Raw genomic sequence first — 22034 nt, 5'->3', positions numbered from 1 at the left:
CAGCACCTGTGGGATTTTCAGAAATCTAGGCCCTTTTCTCTCTACCCTCAGAAATATTTTGCTTTCGACAAGCAAGACTGGCACTATAGCTTGATTGTCACACCTCAAGGCTCTGTCAAATCTCAGTCCTATGTCATAACTAGTGTGCAGGGTCTGTGATTGCCTTTCCATTCTACGAGGCACCATGCTGGTCTCTGACATTGCTCATATTAAGCTGATTGGACCTGGACTGATACAGTCTTTTAAACTTTTTATATCTAATGAGGTCGATTTTGATAAACTATTTCTCTAGGAAGTTACCCATTTCATCTAGGTTTTGCACTTATTTGCCAAAGACTTTCATTTTTCCTTCTGTTTCAATGGTTATGTTCATTACTATTTCTAATTTTCTACATTTTTATACTTGTTCATTCTCTCTTTTAAATTAAGTTGTCTATTTTGAATTTTTTTTCAAGACATGTATCTTTTTATTTGTTATTGAGATATAGTCTTTTTTGTACCCTACTTGCTTGGTTTCTGCTTGTATGTTTTTTATTTCCTTCTTTTCTTTTCATTTATTTGTTGTTCCTTTTTCTAGCGTTTGATCTGGGAATTTACTTACTTATTTTCATTTCTTAATCCTCATTGGTAAATGTTTGGTGCCAGGAACTTTCCTTTTATTACTGCTTTAAACATATATCACAAATTCTTATGTGTAGTGTTTACATTATCATTATCTTTTAGAAGTTCTATATTCAGCAGTTATTTTCTTTCTTCCAAATTTATTTAATAGAATATTTAATTTCTAGATGGAAGTGTCTTTATAACATTTTTAAAAATAATTTTTACTGCACTATGACCAAGGACTGTTGTTTAAAATATTTCTACCCCATGAAACTTACAGACGCCTTCTTTATGACCCAGTGTGTGATCAAATTTTGTGAATATTCCATATGCATTTGATAAGAAAGTGTATTCTTTATTATCAGAGGGTAAATTTCATATATATCCCTATATATCCATGAGAAATATCTTATTTATTACATTGGTTTATCTTTTATAACTCTACTACTTATTTTTGGTCAGTTCACTCTCTCCTGTACTGAATAGTAGTCCCTTATTATTGGTGTGTTACTATATGTATCTTCTTGAATCTTCTGTACCTTATACAGAATAAAGTATAAGATGTACAAAGGTGGTTACTATGTTATTTGGGTGCATGAATATACATAACTATCTTATCATCATTACAAATTGTGATAGTTTGCATTAAAAGTGTCCTTTTTCACACTGAATTCTATTTTTGTGATATTAGGATGACAACCCCTGTTTTTTATATTTTCCATTTTTCTAATATATTTTCCATTTGCCTTTCCCTTTATTTTTAACCTGAGGTGTGTCTTAGCATTTAGTTAGTTTTACTTTTAGATTCAAATTGAGAACATTTTTCTTTTAAAATGTGAATTAACTCCATTCACCTGTGTTGATAAAATATTAGGTTTGAGCTCATTTCTATCATGTTATTTTATGTTATAATTTTTATGAGCATCATGGGATGTTTGCTCTATTTATTTCTCTATATCTTGTGTTCTCTTTGCTCTTATAGTTTTTCGTGTTTCTTTTGGTATATAGATTTTCATTTTTGTTCTAGTTTTTATCTTTGTACATATATCTTCTTTAATGCTCTTAGTCCATTGTTTTTCTTATTTAATATTTTACTAACTTATTTGTTAATTATTGATGATATCCTTTGGTTTCTACTATTGCCTATGCAAACAATCAATGAGCTTATTCTACAATTTTTATTCGCATTATTTCTGTTTTGTTAGAATATATGCCACTTATACATCATGCTTTTATCTTTGTCCTCACATTTACTTTAGTCCTAAATTTATATTTAAATATATTTAATGCTTACCATCAGGTCCCTGCCTACCTCTCCAACTCCAACCTCATCTCATGACTCTTCTGATAATTTGCTACCTTCCACCCTCAGTGGCCTTCTATCTGTTTTTTTACCACCACTGTGACCCTGTCTCATTGCCATGATTTAATTTCTTCATAGTGCTTATCACCATCTGAAATTATCTCATTTGTTTATTTATTGTTCATTTTCTGTTTCCGTCCACAAGACACATGAGATTGCATCTCCATAAGAGCAGAGTCCTATCTGTAGTCCCTGTTTAATTCCCAGGTCCTGGCACATTGACATCACGTAGTTAACAGTCAGTATTTGTTGACTAAATTAATGAAGAGATAGTAGAACATGTTTGGTATCAAATTTTATTGTCAATCCCATTTTACCTTCTCCAGAAATGATTCTCAATGCAGGAAGGGGATGGTGACATACCTCAGGTAATATTTTTTCAAACCAGACAAAACCAACCTCTTCTTTCTTAGAGCATGTGCATCTCCTCAGGATTACCACCAATTGTCCACTGTTTTTGAAGGAAGTATCACAATTTTACATGTTACGTCGAAAAATTGTTTTGAACCATTGCCTTACAGCATACTTTAATCATTAAAACAGTCTTCACGGAGAACCTATACTGCATCTAGTGAGAGAAACCTATAAATTACATTGAATCATCTTTTTCTGTCATCACATCTTTCTTCACCTTCCCGTCGCTTATTTAAACATAAGAAAATTAGATTAAGACTTGAAGTAAGTAGAGGTGAAGCCCTAAGATGAAAACAAGATTGTTCGCTACAGTGGAATGTATGCAAGGTCAAGCAGTGGTTAGTTAGTTCTCGCAAAGGACATGGGAAGAAAAGGATCCCCCGGTAACATTGTGAAATGGCTATAGCTCAGTTTTAGTGTTTTTGGAAATAAATCACACGTTGTTCCAAAAGGAAATTCAAATTCATGAGTCCAGCTGCATTTTTATCTCTTGTGCTAAGGAAGGATGAGAAGATTTTGTTCCAGAGATTTTGAGTGTGCTGTACTTAAAAGGGAGAGCTAAACTCTATTTGAGGTATATGAGGTGGCCAGCTCTCTGCCAATGAATGAATGAATGAATGAATGAATAAATAAATAAATAAATAAATAGAGTCCCTCTTGTTTGGGGCCTCTGAATACAGAGCTTCCTGCATTCAGACAACATACAAAAGTGCATCATTTCTCCAATCATTTTATTCAAAAGAGATCAAATAATTTAATATACATGAAAAAGTTTGATAAACTAAAGAACGATGCAAATTTATGGCAATATCATTTTTAAACAAGTTGAAGTTTTTTCTTTTGAGTAACTGAAGTATTAAAAAAAGTCTAAGTTAATACTATTTGTTTTAATAAATATCTAATAGGAGAACTAAAGAGGAAAATTTATTAGGTCACATTTTAGTAGAAGTATATTTGGGAATTAGAGAAAAAGAGAAGAGAGCCTGAGTAAAGCCTAAAGAAGAACAAATACATTCAGGGAAGTTTGGCTCTTAAAAGCTGGTCAGAGCAAGAATGAAGTGATCTTTAACGTTGACCTCTGCACACATTTATGACTATGTAAAAATGCGTATTGGTTGCAATATAATAAATAGTAAATACATTTCGTATAAGTCTATGCTCATGCTTCTATCTTACAGGTGCTAAAATATGTGAGGTAGTCATTTCTGGTGAATAGTATACATTTCTACGTAGCTCTAAGTCTGGCCAAATCTCCCTGCAATGGAACTCTCATCTTTGTAACTCCTGGGCCAAACATGCACCCTGACACCTAGTGAGGTTTCAATAAATGAATACCAAACAAGTAAATGAAATATTATTGATGAATGTATTAGTCAGGATTCTCCAGAGAAACAGAATCAATAGGATATATAAAGATATACAGAAAGAGATTTATTATGAGGAATTGGCTTCCACAATTATGCAGGCTGAGAAGTCCCATGATCTGCCTTCTGCAAGCTGAAGGCCCAGGAGAGCTGGTGATATTGCTTCAGCCCAAACTCAAAGGCCTGAGAACCAGGGCAGCCAACGCTGTAAGTCCCAGTCACAGTCGAAAGGCCTGAGAACTGGGAACCCTGAAGTACTAGGGCAGGAGGAAATGGATGTCCCAGCTCAAGTAGAGACAGCAAATTCTCCCTTCCTCTGCCTTTTTGTTCTATTCAGGCCCTCAGAGGATTGGATGATGCCAGCCCACATTGGTGAGGGTGATCTTCTTCAGTGTACTGATTCAAGTGCTCATCTCTTCAGGAAACACCCTTATAGACAACTCCAGAAATAATGTTTTACCAGCTATCTGGGACATCCCTTAGCCCAATCAGGTTGACACATAACATTAACCAGCACAATGACTATCAACTAGTACTGAAAGTGATTGTAAGTAAATAATTGTATCACACTATTTAATCCAATTTTCTTTAATGACTTGTTTTATAAAATCAAAAGTGATCTGGCTAAAATCAGTTGTAGATTCACAGTTCTTCTGACTTATGTGTATCCCTTACAAACTACGTATCTTGTACTTGTATGTGCATTTCTCCAAAAGCCTGCTGTAGAAGGTAAGCAATTATTCTAGCTTTATTTTGTTTTGGCTAGTGATCTGTGTGTCTAGAGCACATTATTAAGCCTACTATTACTCAGCTCAAAAGGATAAGCTGAATTTTGAAATTCAGCACCATTTATAGAATTGATTTGAAGAGAAGTGGCAATTAATTAAATAAAAATTGTAAAAGCTATGCAGGAGAACCTTAACTCAAATAAAAACTTTTGCATGAGCAGTTGGATAAAGATTTCAAACATGGCTAAAAGCATAAAGGAAAGGCAAAATAGAGTGAAATTCTATTAGATAAAATGAAATTTTTAAAAAGTGGGCTTGATCTACTTGTACAAATGTTTAAAATAGTTTGCTCTTTAGAAAGGAATTAATACTTTCAGTTCTCTAGGATGATATTTATAAGAGTTATGACTACATAGTTAGTAGACAAAGTTAATGAAATCCAAAAAGCAAAATTTCATTAGATAAGTATTAGTTATTAATTTAAATGTTATTAGTATCATAAAATATTGCCTTAATTTTTTTATGTTACCTATATCGAAGTCTAAACCGCGTATTTTCCAAGAATATACATATACAAATGGACATAAAGAGAGGTTTCCTGGTCTGTGTGAATCTGATATGTAGATATATCCATAATATACTTCCTATAATACAATACGCAGATTTTATCTTACCTTTTTAAATATGTACAATTTTAAGAGCAAGAGTTGTGTCTTATTAAACTTTTTATCTCCCCAAACACCCAACACGATGTTCTGCACATAGTTAGGTGCAAAATAAGTAACAACTATGTTTACAGAGAAAAGCCAAGGAAGGAAGAGTTGACTCATAAAATTTAGAATATATTGTCTTATTCTCTTTTGTATTTGCATTTGCCGCTTGCATGGTCATCTCTTGGAATGAAAAAGCTTACATTACAGGAAATAAATTCAAGTGACGTGAATATTTCAGAGAAGACAATAATAAAGCAAGACACTTGATTTCAAAACTGAACCTTTGTTTTTTAACAATATTAGAGAAAGCATCCAAACATGTTTTAAGTAAAATTAAGAAAATAGCAAATTTAAACAATTGTGAAGTGAACAGGTGACACTAATACAAGAAAAAAAGTTTTAAATGCCTGGAAACTTCAATTTAATGTGAAACAAACTTTCCCTATGTTCACATATGATACAAATACACATTTAATTACTAGTCATTAAACATTAGAAATTCACTACTACTTATTACCTACATTGCTATTTATTCTTTGAATAAATTATCTAAATACATGTAATTTCATTGAAAATAATTCTCCAAAATAATAAGCTTTACATTGTCTCATTCTCACTTTCTAGAAGCATCTGATACCTGGTTACTGAAAGCCATGTGTAAGAAATGATGGTTAGCACTAAAATGTCTATGCAAACTCTCAGCTGTCTAAATTAAGTCAAGTATTGTGGATTCAAACTATAGACCTACGCAAGAGGTAACTTAATTTATTAAATTATTTATTTATTTGTTTATTTATTATCCCTCTTAGATGGGATCAATCAATAGTGTTTCAGTGGTGTCAAGGTAGAATTATACAGCATAATTTACTTAAAAGTTTGTCAACTTGATTTATAACTTTAAACATTAAAACTTATGGTATGTGGGCCTCCATTTGTACCCCTGTCCTGGGCCTTGTAAATATCAAATGATAAGATACAATGAAAGAAATCTTAGACCAAATTCTGCCATATGTACATTTATTTGCAAGCAGGCAAAAAACAGTCATATAATCTGTTCTATAAGTTCAGTGAGTACTGAGGCTTAGGCATTCCAGCAAGTGCCTTGCATGAAAAGTTTATTTGGGGCATATTCAACATTATTTCTGCTAATCTTCTAATCAGAGTCAGGATAGAATCATCTGTACCTGACTTTGCACAAGACCAATCAAAATTCTTAGCCTCGGATATTATCCCGCCAGATTCTTCCCTCTATTCACACAAGGGCTGAGCTGCCTGTCTGTTATTTCTAGCCCATCAACGTGGCTTTCTACCATCCATTACGAAAAAATAACTAACTCTCAAAGGCAGATTAAAATGGAATTATTTAAAGTTCCTCTCTGTTACCTTCTGCTGATGTGTGGATTTGTAATTGGGGTTTTTAAAATGCTAACTATCCAATCCTGAATTATATATTCCTGATTAAGTTACTTGCTCTAGTGTATAGATTAAAACTTATATACATATGGCATTATATATACTGAAACACTACAGTGGAAATTAAATACAATCTAGTATACTGTTATGAAGGGCCTCTCCTAAAGTTATACAGAAGAACTAGGGTCTGGAAACCTAGAGCTCTATGCTTTCCTTCTCATTCACAGTCCCCTGCCCAGTCTGCCATTGACTAGCTAGGTTTAGAACAGTGCCTAGGGAATTTGAGGATGAATCTTGGCCAAGAGCCACATATAAAACTATCAAAATTGGCTGCCTCTATGTCAACACTAGACTGCTAAAGTATGAGACCTTGAAGGTCCATTTGTGCTTGCTCTCAACAGAATTACAAAGATGTTCTAAGATTCAGGAATGGAATGAATGCTGACTTTTAACCTTTTTTACTCTCCCCCAGTTGAAGCTGAGAAAAAGTTTTTCACAGTCTGAATGTCAGGCTTTTTTTCATTTTCTCTTTCTCTCTTTCTCTCTCTCTCTCTCCTTCCCTCACTACCTCCCTCCCTCTCCCTCCCTCCCTCCCTTCCCTCTTTCCTTCCTTCCTTTATTTCTTTCTTTCTTTCACTTGCTTTCTTTTTTCCTTTCTCTTATTTTTTGAGACAGATTCAGGAGAAACAGAGATTCATGAAAACATTTCTCTTTCTGGGTCTCCAGGAGTTTGGCTGCAAGCCCTAATGCCCACAGAAAGCCAAAAAATTACAGTGCATTTGGTTCTCTGCAGAGCCCATTCCCCTCCCATCCGGCCCTTCCCCCAAGGGTTTTCTTAGCCTGGAGCTACTACACAAAGGATTGTAAAAGGAGTATCAACCCACTGAACTTTACCTAAACTCTCTATGCCTCCTTTCCATTTGTAGCAAACCCCTCCCAGCAGAGCAAGGCCTTACAGGCCACAGCCCATGCCAGACTTCAAGAGGGCCGAACCTCATGAGACGTGATGAACAAAGAGACAGCAGATTTTACCCTCTGGTTCCCTGGCCTGGCTTGGCTATCACAGTGCAGTATTCTTAAGCAAAGTATCTGAAACATTCAAAAGAAAAAGAACATCCTGCCCTTTCTCTAGCATTTCCCATCTACACTCTGCTTTCCTATACCCAGATGTCATACACTGTAGAGAGACATATAAAAGGGCCTCATTCAAGACCCCAACCTCCCAAGGGTCCCTTCCCAATTCTGTGCCAGGTGCTTGTAACCAGCAGCTGCTCCAGAGAATGAATTCTCAATTCCCTTGGATTCATCAGATTGGGCTTCTTTGGAGGCCCTCCCTTCCATTGTTCTGTCCTTGGCTGAAAGAACCTAAAGTTTATTTGAAATGTTGGCCAGAGATGACTTTGAACTGCTCACAGTGTTCTCTCTTGCAGAATTGTTCACATCCCTGAGGCCAGGGATGGAATAACTGATCTGTAAACAGAAGGGGAATGACTGCCATATCCTGGGGTCCAATTACAAGGATTATGCTGTGGAACACTGGGGGATGAGAGATGTTTAAATCCTGAATTTCATAGAATCAGGGGATAGGTAATGTCCCAATGTGGGACTTTTTGGTGTCTTCATCAACGGTCACGTGCTGTGTCTTTTGTTCCCGATGTTCTATGATACCAACCACAAAAGAAACATTACATGCCTCTGCAGTATTCATCCTCTCTTCTCATATTTCCCCAGGCTTCTGGCTGATTCTGCAACAGAAGGCTAGAGCTTGGGGATTTCCTATATCAGGAACATTTTCAGGATCCTTAGCACTGTGACCTTAAGGATCCAAAATGGACATCCTTAAGATAAATTACCCCACCCCCCACTTCTTCTCCACTATGGTCCTTAAGAGGCAACATAGATTACATAGCTTAAATGAGGCAAAACAGAAATTATCATCTATTTTAAATTTAGAACACAGTAGTTTATTATATATATACATACATATACAGATACATATATATATAAAATACATACATATCTGTATGTATATAATCAGAATTTTGAGTACAATTAGATTGCATCAACTGAGGAGTTTGTATGATTGAACTTCCCTATGTCCTCTGTGAACTGGAGAGTGTTTTTTGCAAATAACTCCGAATGTCTGTAATTAAGACTTTAAGTTCTACTGTGAAAGAACATAACAGGATACATATATATTTTTTCTTATTTGAAGTGGCAGTGGGGCGATATTGAAGGGAGAGAGAGGATAGGGAAAGTTAGGTCAGCAGGAACCTGGAAGGGATGACAGGGAAGCCTGGGTCCTCACCCCCAGCAATGGTACATAGGAGAGTATATTAATTGCAGCCAAGAAAAAATGTCAGATGTAGGACCAAGTAAAAGACTCTTTCAAGGGACATTGTGGTGTTTGATCTTACTTGAGCTTGAGTCTCCTTTTACTGACTGTCCATCCTTCACTCCAGTAGGAACACACAGTCACACGTACTGGGGGCTATCACAGTTGATCATGTCACCTGCACGAATGAGTCCCTAAATCCCTATCAATGGCCTAGCAGGAGTAACACTTGTCTGTGCCAAAAAACTTTGTTCAGATTCGACGTAGATAATCCCACAGAGCCCCACAATATCCGTATGCATCAAGACTCTAACTAGAGTGATGGTGCGTTGAGGTTAGGTTTAGAGGATTGAACTAGGCAAGCAGTAGACCACTCGGCTGGAGGTGATTTGTGACATCTGTACCACGTGCGTACAACTTAGAGATATGTCTTTCACTCTCCATGAACCTTAGCTCCATAATCTGGCAATGAAACCAGAAGATCTCTGTCCTGAACACATAGATCCCAAAGGATGCTCAAATGTTTGTTACAAAATCTTTACTAGGTCTTAAGAGCTATACTACTAACGGGCCTCATGAACATTATGGACTCAGTGCTGCCTCAAAAATGAACCATTAGAAATAATCCAAGCATTTTCCTAAAGACCCAGCCTTCTCTTGTACAGGAATGTAGGAGGAGACGTGATTGAGAAAATTGGCTTGGCACTATGTTTTAGAAGGCATTGAGTATCAGACAGAGACTGTGGTGAGATTATTGAAAGTTTTGAACAAGGGGATAAATTCTGTGAAGGAGAGGAGAGAAAATATTCCAAACTCAGAGAAAAATTCAAATGCAACCTCAAAGAAAAATTTGGAACTCCTACAGAGGAGTAAAACTTCAAATAATTTGTTTTATTGAGTGAAAGGAACAAAATCTGAGAGACCTTATATTTGATCTCAAAAATAACATAGCCCATAGGAAGAGTTTTAGAACAAAGTTAACAGTATAGTGATTAAAAAAGAAATCAGGGTACATGAACTATAGCTGTTATTGAAATTGAGGCTATCCTGGAAAATTCACGTACGGTTATAGACAAAGTATTTCTAATTTCTCTGAAGAGAAGAAACACCTGGAGGATGAATACATTCACGACCTTATGACCTTTCAAAATCTATCCTAATCTACTTTTACCTAGGAGATAGTAAACTCTTGCTAATAAGGAGAGAGAAAATTTATAAAATTACAAAATTTGTGCTAAGTAGCTAAGTTTTAGACATGGATAATTCAATTATTCTCTACACTATCTTATGAAATTGGTATTCATTTTATAAAATAGGAAGAGGCTTATCATTTTTGTTCTTAAGCCTGCTTACCAGGAGCTCTGCTAACTGAAAAAAGAATGTTTCACTATTTTCCTTCAAGCCAGAAAAATTCAAATAACGAAATATGAAGACACAGAAATTCAAGTTATAGGGCTGTCACTTTTAGACCTTACTGATTAAGTGATTTGTTAAAATATATATTTTTGTTATTTAGGAGTATGTTTGGTTCCATGCATCAGAAATTGAGTCTACTAGCTTAACCATTTTTTCCTTCCCTAACAAGAAATTCAGAGGTAAATAGCTCAGGATTGGTATGGGGTGGGGGCGCCATGCCATTAAAGAGGGTTCAGTCTGTTTCTCTGTTACCCTTGTATGCAGCTTTCATTTGTGTAGTGCAAACTGCCCATCGCACATCCAGGCATCATGCCAAGATGGGAAAGGGCAAGAAGATTATCCAACTGACTCTTTCCTTTTATATCAAGGATAATATACACTTGGCCATAAATATCATATAATAGCTACAAAGGAGTATAAGAAAGTTGAACAAAATCAGTTCTCTAAATAAGGAAGAGGAGAAAATAAACAGGCCACGAACAACATCTCCCATAATGCTTCTGAATATTTTAATTGCTTAGAAATTTTGTTCAATTTTAGCTTTTATTGAAAGCTCGAGGGACCATTACATGTATTATTGACAAAAATTCCTTGAAGTATCCATTTATTCATCATTGAGCTACAAGAATAAAACGTATGGCTGTCCCAAATAGTACATAGCCCTATATGTGTTTGTGTGTATATTAGGCTGGGTGAAGACAAAAAGAAGAAAACGTAAACCTATTTCTGTATAAGTGATGCGCGAAAACTAGCTATCAAGCGCTAATTTGCGCTAGAAAGTGACTGGTGTGGAGGGAAGGAGGCAGCACAAAGGAAGAGAAGACTTCCCGACAAGTAAGACTGATCATGTCTTCCAGGATTTGAGTTGATCTTCATAATGTCACCAAGAACTGGCCAGGGGCAGAAAGAAAGTAGAATTGAGCAGCCACCCACACTGACTCTTTGTCCCCAAAACTTTCTCAGAAAGTTGAACATCCACAACACGCTATTGATTAAATCTGCTTTTTAGAATTAATCTCAACCTACTTAACTTTAATATCAGAAAAGGACAATATAAAAGAGGTCAATTGATGAAATTTGAACCCAGAGGGATTTTTTTGGTTGTTTGTTTAATTTTTTGATCAGATTTAAAAACCGGGCTATTAAACTGTTTGAACAAGTGTTGGTGATGTTGAGATATAAGAAGAAACAAACAAAAATCACAAAAACTACAAGTTCACAGGGTTACTCTCAGGAAAGAAAATGCTAAATTAGAGGTTGCAAGGGAAAAATCGAGTTCTCAATGAAAGGCTTTTCGTTTATATGAAATGCAGGTTATATCCCTTTCAGGTCAAGCATCTGGAAAGGCAGAGATTGATCAGGGCATGAAAATCAGCAGCTTCACTCCAATGAAACCTCACAGTTTTATAAGAAATAGACAGCTTGCAGATATTATACCATAGCACCGTCTAAGGCTTATGAAACGTAGACAGAGGCTTAGATCAAAGCCACAAGACATGTTGATATTTAGCTTGTGCTTGAGTTTATCCAGCAACAACGGAAACGTGATATCATTTCACATCAGGGAATAAACCAAAGTGGAAACAGCACAATTTCAGTGACGAGTTCAGTCTGTGGTCAGGTCATGCAAGAAAAGGAGGAGGAAAAAGAGATTGTCCTGCTACAAAACTGTGTTTCTCCTTGTAAAAAAATTGTCATCACATTGTGATCCTTACATTGTCATCAAATTATGATCTATAAGATCAGAGAGAGATTACCGGAGTAAGAAAACCCAGCTATTGAATACATTATACGCAATGAGCTATTTAGAGATTTTTTTTTCTGTTCTCTTTCCTTTCCAAATCTCATCTTTTGAGATGACAGTGTCAAATTTCACATCAGGCCAGCATGTAACGGGAGTGATTAAATGTGTGAAGTCTGCTGGAAGGAAAGCAATGCACTCTCTAGTTCTTCCGGGTAACTATGTAAAACCTAAAGGACTGTTTTGATAATAAGTACATTTTATCTCTCCCAACCAAGAAGGCAAAAATCATTCCACTTATACTTCCAATGAACAACAACTATATTATTTTGTACCTTTAAAAAATTTTCATACAGATTTTCACTTGAAGCAAACTTATTTAGTGTTCATTGAGATCCAGTTCATATTTATTAATGAAATATCATATTTAAATCTTCTTGATTCCTTCATAACTGAAATGCACAAGGACAATACCTTGTATTTGTTGTTCTTTACACTTTTATAGTGCTTTAAGACCATTACGCTCCTTATTACTCATCACCACTTTCTCAACTAAATAAGCAGAGATCTACCATCCTTCTTTTAAGGAGAAGAAAGGTACAAAGAGGTGAAGTAACTTTTCCAAAATGACACATTAAACTAATATTGGAGTTGGGACCAGAAGCCTATCTCCTTTCCCCAGACCCAGAAAACAACTGAGGAAAATTTGTAAACTAGGCACTGGCATGCATTTACCAGGTAAATATGGCTGATCTGGGGTTGCTTATTTGCCTGCTCTATTAAATTACCCAGGGCTGCCTAGAACATTTTATTGAATTGTACAAAGCACTTCAATAATTTCTACCCAAATCATAATTGGAAATGTGTACAAGCTTCATCAAGAATCTCTGTTTCTCCTTCATTGTTGGACACAACGTGTAGATCAACGATCGAGCAAAAGACTCTCTGTTCATCTTGTTCCCTGTGTTCACGATGGCATTGATCTCCCAGTTAAATATTTTTAGATATACTGCACTTGGCAGCTTTAAAACTTTAAACCTTCAATCCAATGACTAATAAGTCAACTGTTCAATATTTGCAAAATTACGTTAGACTAGCTTGTCAACAAACCCCCATCTCTCTTCTGCAAATGTCATTTCTTTTTTTCCTAATCTTTTTCCCCTTCTACCTACTTTAATACTGTTTCTTTCACTGGGAGAGTGATCAGATAAATTTACTCAAATTAAGAGCTGAGAATTGCATTTTTATTTTTACAACAGAGTTATTTTTATTTTAAAAAATGAATTCTAGAGAAAACAACACATTGCCAATGGTAGAACATCAAGGATCAGTGGGTTGCAGCCAAAGATCCTCAAATTATGTTTATCAGAAATTCAAATTTAATTTGATTAAAAAAATACTCAGAGCTTGAAAGTCTACTTGAAAAGATAAAATCTAGAAGTAATTCTGAAACACTATAGGAACGATTGGGAAGCATCTGCTAAAATAATCTGAATAGAAATTGAACTGTCAGCATAATTAGCACTCACTCTCTCCGGCACGTTTACCAGTTACTCTGTTCCCATTCTGTGACTATCTGGCTTTCTGTTTTATTGTTTACTTCACCTGAGGACTTAAGTCTGTCTTATGTGACTCAGACATCAAGAACAGAGCTTATTTCACCTACCTAAAATACAACAGAATACTCTCAACATATTTTCAGGACTTTTTTTTTTTTTTTTTTTTGCTGAGGAAGATTTGCCCTGAGCTAACATCTGTTGCCAAACTTCCTCTTTTTGCTTGAGAAAGATTCACCTTGAGTTAACATCTGTGGCAGTCTTCCTCTATGTTGTGTGTGGGTCACCTCCACAGCATGGCTGCTGACAAGTGGTGTAGGTCCACGCCTGGAACCAAACCTGGGCTGCCAAAGGAAGCAGAGTGCACCAAACTTAACCACTAGGCCACGGGGTTGGCCCAAAGGACAGGACAATTATTAATGCAGCAATACTTAGTTGTTTTTTTAAGGTAATAAAAATAAAAAGAATAATAATGAAAGGTAACTAACCCAATTTTTATCATGGCAAATACCCTAGGAGGTAGTGAGTCTTACTAGACTACGTTACACATAAAACTGAGGCATAGAGAGCATAAGTAAATTCCCTATGTCATACAACTCACCAGCGGTAGAGACAGGGTTCAAACCCCAGATTTAGAGACCCAGAGCCCACTGCTAGGATAATATCCTATTAATGATATCCTATTATAATATAATGTTATACCATCACTCATGATAGATCAAGTTAACAATTATTTATGATTTAAACAAATACAGATCTAGTTTTCTTTTTTTAAGTTTCTAGTTTTTTTCTGATTATAAAATTACTAAATTGGAAACTCGGAGATACTAGTTCTCTATTTTAATTTAGTTCTGAGACATTAAGCCCGTAAACTCTTTGCGTTTTATTTTCACTCTGTGTAGAATGGAATTTTTAGAATAAATAATCTGTAAGGCTCCTCTTGCTGCCTAAATCAGACTCTTCATTAGAACCGCATTCTACAGAGCATGTCCATCCATTTCAGTAGTCACTGAAATGTGGGGGAAAGAAGGACACGGAATATTCCTCTCTCCAAATTTGTCTCATCTTTTGAAATAGGCCTAAGAGGCAGGTTGAGTTTACTTGGATACTTGAAGATGTTTGCCATGTAATGAATTAGAGCCTATACGTACCTTAAAAGATAACAGAAAATTCAGAGAAAATACATATAAATGCTATATAGAAAATGTGGATCTTGGGTCTTGAAGAATGTGTAAGACTGAGATAAGTGGAGTGGATGAAGAGAGAATTCCACCTAGAGGACACATGGGAACAAATACAGTTGCAGGAATGAGAACCATGTGTTTGGTGGAAAAATGAGGGAAGCTGGAAATACTGAAACAATGTTTGCATTTTGGCTTATCTTGAGAAATACCACTGGACAAATGAGTCAAGGTTGAGTTGTAGAGTGTCTTAAATGTGGCGTCAATGATCAATTGCTGCATAACAAAGCACCACCAACTTAGTGTCTCAAAACAGCACCCGTTTGTTATCTTGTAGTTTCTATAGGTCAGAAGTCCAGGCATGAGTTAGACAGATTCTCTGCTCAGTGTCATACAAGGCTGAAATCAAGCTGTTGGCAGGTACTGGAACTGCTGTCTTATCTGAGACTCAGGGTCCTCCTTCAAGCTCTTTTGGATTGTTAGCAGAATTTATCGCCTGTGGTTGTATGATTAATGTCCCTGTTTTCTTGCTAGCTGTCAGTTGGGGTTCTCTCTTAGCAGTTAGAGGCCTTTCATTTCCAGGCCTTCTGACAGCATGGGGGCTGATGCTTCTTAGTAGTTATCAGGAGAGTATCTCTCTGATGCTTCACTTTCTTTTATTGGGCTTAGCTGAGTATGCCAAGCCCACTCAAGATAATCTCTCCCTTTTGATTAACTCAAAGTCAGTTCATTAGTAACATAACCATGGGAGTGATATCCCCTTATATTCACTGGCGCTGCCCACATCAAAAGAAGGGATTATACAGGGCACATACACCAGAGGATGGAAATCTTGGGAGCCATCTTAAAGATCTGCCTACTATGGCTGGACATTGGAAACATTATAGTATAATAGGATATCATTAAAAGTTGATTGCTGTGTGAGATAATTTTGTTATACAAATTAAGCATAGAGAGGCATATTACCATATAGTGTTTGAGATTGAGGCTGGATGGTATGCTTCTGCCTCTCAGATATCTCCATGGGGCTTGGGGCATTCATTCTCCCAAGTTCTGGTAGTGTAAACCCATCATGGGTAGCTGAGTCCCTCCCTAGGAATTGCCCTCTGCCAAAGGGAGCTGCCTCACTTAAGATTACACCCCATCCTCAGGGAAAACTATATCCAATGACAGATCTAAAGAAGCAGTACAAATTCTCTCTGATTTAAGAGATTTCTGAAAGGACATTTTGGCTACAGAGTTCCCTATGGGATCATCTGATGCCTTTGTTGCAACTACATTGCACTGCAATTTTTTCGTCTGCCCAATCCTACCTCCCTCATTCCTTTATAGATGTTGTTACTGCAAAATTCCAACACAGAGTCTATTTCCTCAGGAAACTGACTTATGACAGTTAATACAGGTGTGGTCCTAGAAGGCCAACTCTAAAATGAGATTTTGGAACAAGATTGTTTCTGGCAAACTGACAGGACCCATCAATGTTGGTGGACAAAGTACCGAGATAGCCTAGAATGCAACAGCAGTGCAATTGATAAAAGTGATGAAATGGAACAGGATACTTGTGGAGAGGACTATGCTGTTAGATGCAATGACATAGATATTTAAGGGTTTGGAGAATGCAGTAATTATAAGGACTACGGAATTGGATAGTTGTTTGGGCATGTCGATAGATTAGAGAAAACAATAGTTGGCTAAAGGTGAGTAATCACCAACTTAAGACAAACTATGAAAGCCAGAGTGCTTTGGCACAATATAAAGAGACTCCTTATCTCCTTCGCTTGGAGGAAAGAAAAAACTGAGAATAAGACTCAGGACATAAAGGGGAGGCTGGCTCCAGAAAAGATTGAATTCTCAAAACTGGAAGTCTATTATGCAAGGTGAGGGCTCTCTGATTGGGAAGAAATGGGAATCTGAGACATGGAATGGGACACACAGATAAATGCCTTCAAAAAATTAAATATTCAGATCTCCTTAAACACTTTATGCCTACAGAAGAGGCCCGATCTTCCCTGTTAAAGGTTTACACTCTTCATTTTCTTTTAGAGGCCACAGGGGTCTTAAACCAGCAAGACAGTATGTATTCTTTCCTGGGATCTACACGCATCTATCTCCTAGGCCACCAGACCAATAACTAGAGTAAAATCACAGTATAACTTAGCAAAGGAAGTTCTGAGCCTGCTAAGGGAGAAAAGGAACTATACCCTGAATTTGCTTTGAAGCTATATACTATCATCAGGAACTAGAAGAACATTTTAGGATCAAAGGAAAGAAAAGAAAAGTTTGGATGAGGCATAATTTGACATGGGAGCATTCTCCTGTGATATAGGATTTTGTAGCCTGAAAAGACAGTGCTAACATGCTGATGAAATGGTTTTTGAAATGGAAGTGACAGAACTTCTGTGGAAGATGGTGAAATAAGATTAAAAAAAAAAAAAGAAAACTCAGGGAATTATTGCTATAGTGGATAGTCTACATAAACCTGGAAAACACCAGCTATATCCCTCCAAATCACCCAGAGGACACTCCTTGTATCACAGTAATAGGGAATATGCTTGTGAAAGGAGCACCAGCATTGTTAAGAAGACCAGTGGTGGCTGAACTCTTTAGGTTGATGGTAGATGGTGTTGATACAGATCTAGGCTTACAGATAGCAATGGGGATGGAAGGATCTCAAAGCAATGGGGATGGAAGGTCAAGTGGAGGCATTTAACCATCAGAAAAAGAGTATTTCAATTATCATAATAAGCAACAAGGTTGGTCTGACAAGCAGAGATGCCTGGCCTATTAGAAGACAGAGAGATGGTCAACAGAGCATGGCATCCTTATGGGTAATATAGATGTTCAGTCAACAAAAGTATTACTCAATTTATAGATATATGATCTATGGTCAGCCAACAAGAGTATTACTCAACCTACATCTATAGATATAATGTTGCTCAAACTTTTCAATTAAAAAAAATCAAGGATGGATAATCAGGAAACTGAGACCAGCTGCCCCAATAAAATTACATAATCCTTTGTCCACTACCAGAATTGAGCAAGTTTTCAGAGCCAGAGCTCATTGACTGAAGGAGAGGCCAAATCCTCAGGAATAAAGATCCTGCAACACCAGAGGTGTATATAGTAATGATGCATCTAGACTTTCCCCCAAAGGAACTTTGGCCAATTATTTGAGTAATTGTACAATGAGGAAAAAAAATAACCAGTATTTTGAGGACAGCTGTACACAAGACATCATCATAGACCCTTTGTTAGAATGAGAGTGTTGGGGCCTGGTGATAAATGAATTTCTGGCCAAAGTTTAACTTGTAATGGGTCATTTGGGTTCTCAGTCACTTCTCTGGTACATAAATTTATACTCTGAGTGAATGTATTTATTGTTAGGCAAAACTCACAAATTTATTCCTTGGTCTGTAGGGTCAGAGATATTGCGGTAGAGTAAATAAAGTGGAATCCACCAAAACTATACCCTCCCATTTGCCGGAAAAGATAGCAAATCAAAAACAACAAATATTAAATTTCAGGAGAATGGAGGATGGGAATGGCAGTGATTAGTTTCGTCTGTTAAGACTCAAAGGATACAGGGTTGGTGGTCCCATCAAATCCCCATTTAATTAAACAGTCTGGCCCTTACCAGATAAATCCTGGTAGATGAAAATCGTCTCAATTGGAGTTGCTATGCTAGAATGGATTAACTGAGTCTCAGGTAAAGGGTATGTGTTTTCAGGGTATGTGTTTTGATATGGAGAATGGACGCTTTTCCATTTCACTGCCCAAGAAGACCGTCATGATGGGAGATCCCCAATATGGGCAGATCTTTGATGATGCATTTATTCATCCACTTCATGAAGGAGAGCGTCTTCTGGTAATAATATATACAGACTCATTGGCAGTGAGTGAGTGAATTAGTTGGTTAGTCAGAGATCTAGAGAAAGTTTGGAAGATCAGGGACAAGGACAACTGGGTTTATGGCACGTGGATGGCGCTTCCGAGCTTGAGCACGAAATGTGAAGTGTTTCATATTGCATGCTAACAACCACCAGAGAGCATCCACTTGGAAGTGGCATGTTGATATCCAGGTTGACAGAATGACTTGGTCAGTTTCTGTAGAGTAGTCAACCTCTCTCTTCAGCACAATGAGTAAAAGAACAGAGTAGCATGGTGACAGATGGGTGCAATGCGGCCTGGGCTCTCATTCACTAAGGCTGATCTAGCTTCTGCCGTTGCCAAATGTCCAAATTGCCAGCAACAGATAACATACTAAATTCCCCCAATAGACACCATTCTCTGAGAAGAAAAAGTAGAATTTGATGGTAAGTTTACCTTGGAAGGCATAACAATTGAGCTTTACTAAAATCAATATATATTTTGGGTATGGTTTTACCTTCCCTGCTTACAAGATTTTAGGGCTTAAAAAGAGTTTGCTCTATTGACAAAGAATTCCTAAGTAACCTCACATCAGACCAACTGACTCAATTTACTGTACAGAAGGTGCAATTGTGAGCACATATCTCTGGGATCCACTGGTCCAATCACATATTGTATAATCCAAAAGCTGCACTCCTGATAACGTGATGGCCTTTTGATAATGCAACCTAAAATACCAATTTGGAGATGATTCCCTGTGAACATGGAGAGTCATCCTCCATAATGCAATGTATATCTTCAATCAATGACCATTATCAGTGATGTGTCACTGATAGGTAGAATATATGGCAGTTGTGGCTTCAGAAGTCTTGGTTCCTGATGCTTCCACCAGGGAAACAGTAAGAGTCCCATTAAACTTTATGCTATCTAGGTCATCACTTACTACATGCTCCTTGTGCAAGAAATCTTCAGGCAGGGAGAGGAGTCACTATCCTGGCAGGAATAATTGACCCTGATCATCAGGTGGAGGCAGGTCTGCTGTTACACAAAGGGAGCAGGTGACCTAAGGGGGCAGTGCTTAGTAATTTCCCTGCTAAATTTTGGTGATAAATAAACAAATATAGAGGCCATCAACTAAAAAGGCTTGTATTCAGAGGCTCCTCAGTAGCAGGCGTCTTGCTCTCCCCTCTAGAGTGAGCCTTTACATGGAACGAGGTGCCAGTTATGACAGGAATTTAGAATGCGTGGTAGTAGAAGACCATGATGAGTATCATTTGCTTCCTAAATACCAGCTGCAGTGGTGAGAGCTCTAGTTTTCCCCACTAATCTTCCTTCTGTACATTTCCTCGTGAAACAAAGACCAAACAAAATTGCAGAGGAACTGTTCCCAAATGGGATACACATATTAGATGCCCACATCCCATTAAGATGTTCCCAAGGAAGTCATGTTCCCAGCTGCCGGAATTGTTGCCTTCTAAAGGCTCATAGTCGAGTCCTTCCTCAGGAATTACTTTTGGCTGAAGGGAGATGCCTCACCCATAGCAACTGCCACTCTTCAAAGCAAGCTGCCTATAATTACCGATGCTTGAGTCAGTACAGCCCCCTTTCCTCCCTTCAGAGTACCTCTGAAGTATCATTCCAGCCCCAGAGCTCACTGTTGGATGGCTAAAGTCATTGTTGCGTCACAGTTCAACATCTCCCTCTGCCCAGTCCAGCGTCTCTCACTCCTGCAGAGGTGTCATTACCAAGAGCAATCCCCAGCGAACCATCTGCATGCAAATATCCATCTCAGAGTCTTTTTCCTAGGGAACTCGTCCTATGGCATTGTCACATCGTAATTACTTTAGCATTTATTTAAAACATGGAGTAGAATTTCCCTGTTGTCAATCTGGCTTTCACCTCCCAATGCCCCGCTTTCCAAAGTGTAGGTCTTCCCCCAGGTGTTGATTCTTGGAATTGCCATAGGCCCCCTGTGCCATGCTTTCTTCCCAGGACTCCAGAGAAGTGGGGTCTTTTCCCATCAGGCTCATCCACATGTAAAAACCTGCTGCGCTGCGGATCTTTTCTCCTGGTTGTGAAAGCTCGTGAGATCCCTATTAAGTTATTGCTCAAACTGTCCAAATTCGGCAGCCTCTCCTGTATTCATCCTCTTTTATTTCTCTGATCTGAAGCCCAGTTTAAGATTGTTTACTGCAAATCTTCCCTTCTGGGTAATCCATTCTTTACTAATTCTCAAGTTTCCTCTTTTACCCAATCTCCCACATTTTTGCTAAAAGTGTCTGTGCTCCATTCTAACTTCATGTAAGGAGAGCAGCTCGGTAGTTTCAACCCCGGGAACGCCTCAAACACGTGTTCTTAGAGAATTATGTAGGACAAATGCAAATTTAAATTAGCAAGGTCCCACATCGACGGACTTCAAAATATTTTAAAATGCTTTTCTTTCCTCAATTAAAATTGATCAAATATTTCCTTGAGTCAACCTTCAGACCATAATTACCTTTGAGGAAAATATAATTTTGTAGATATGATAGGAATAAAACCCAGAAAAATGAAGAGCAGGCAGACGAGAGAGTTCATAAACAAAACACATGCTTATTAGTACATTCTATTTATGATGGTACTGTGTTAGACACTGAAAGTCATAAAAAAGTGTACTTTATAGTTGCTGTCAGTAAGCACTTAATAGCTAGATGAAAAGGCAGAAGATACCACATAAAATAACATTAAATGTAAGGATTTAACAGTATCCAGGCAGAAGTGGATAAAACTATAAGAATGTGAAAGGAGATTTATTAGTGAAAGAGAAAGAATTTGTAAAAACACGAGTATCAGAGTTGAGAGTCATGCAACCCAAATATTCAAATTTTCAAGAGTAAGAAGGATAAAGACGGTATGCTTAAGCAATATATAATTACTTTCTACTCCATGTCTACCATGTTCAAGGAAGCAAAACTGGGCAGACAGTTCGTCAGCAGCCTTTCACAGTTCAGCATATCTGAGTTACCCAAGCGCTCATATTTTCTAAGAATTTTAGCCAATTTTGGTTTTGGTTTGAATTCTTCCTTGGGATACATTTCAAACCATAGAAAAAGCACATCGTTTTTTGGCTCGCCAGTAAGGCCACCTGGATTATACTTTGTGGGATTCTTGGTTCTGTAGCCGTGCTCAGCACGAAGGCTTTTGGCAGACACAGACCCATTTCAAAAGCCACGCCAATGGCCACTATTGCAGGGGGAAGCCCTTCACTAGACCAACATCCCTGTTTTCAATTATGTAGGTCTTGTTATGATTTATTTAGTTCTGGACATCCAATCCTGGAAAGATTGAATCTCACTTTCAT

General features: G+C 37.3%; 1 long non-coding RNA gene across 1 annotated transcript in view; it reads left to right on the top strand.

Annotated features, from left to right (window-relative positions):
- The first annotated feature begins 4085 nt into the window (after window positions 1–4085).
- Window positions 4086–22034, top strand: part of LOC131410895 (uncharacterized) — a 37793-nt gene continuing 19844 nt past the window's right edge. Inside the window, exon 1 of the long non-coding RNA XR_009221432.1 lies at window positions 4086–4291. This is a non-coding gene — a long non-coding RNA (uncharacterized LOC131410895). The remainder of the gene's footprint in view (window positions 4292–22034) is intronic.

This window comes from Diceros bicornis, chromosome 10 (assembly GCF_020826845.1).
Source record: "Diceros bicornis minor isolate mBicDic1 chromosome 10, mDicBic1.mat.cur, whole genome shotgun sequence".
Lineage (NCBI taxonomy): Eukaryota > Metazoa > Chordata > Mammalia > Perissodactyla > Rhinocerotidae > Diceros > Diceros bicornis.
This window is presented reverse-complemented; position numbering and strand designations above follow the sequence as displayed.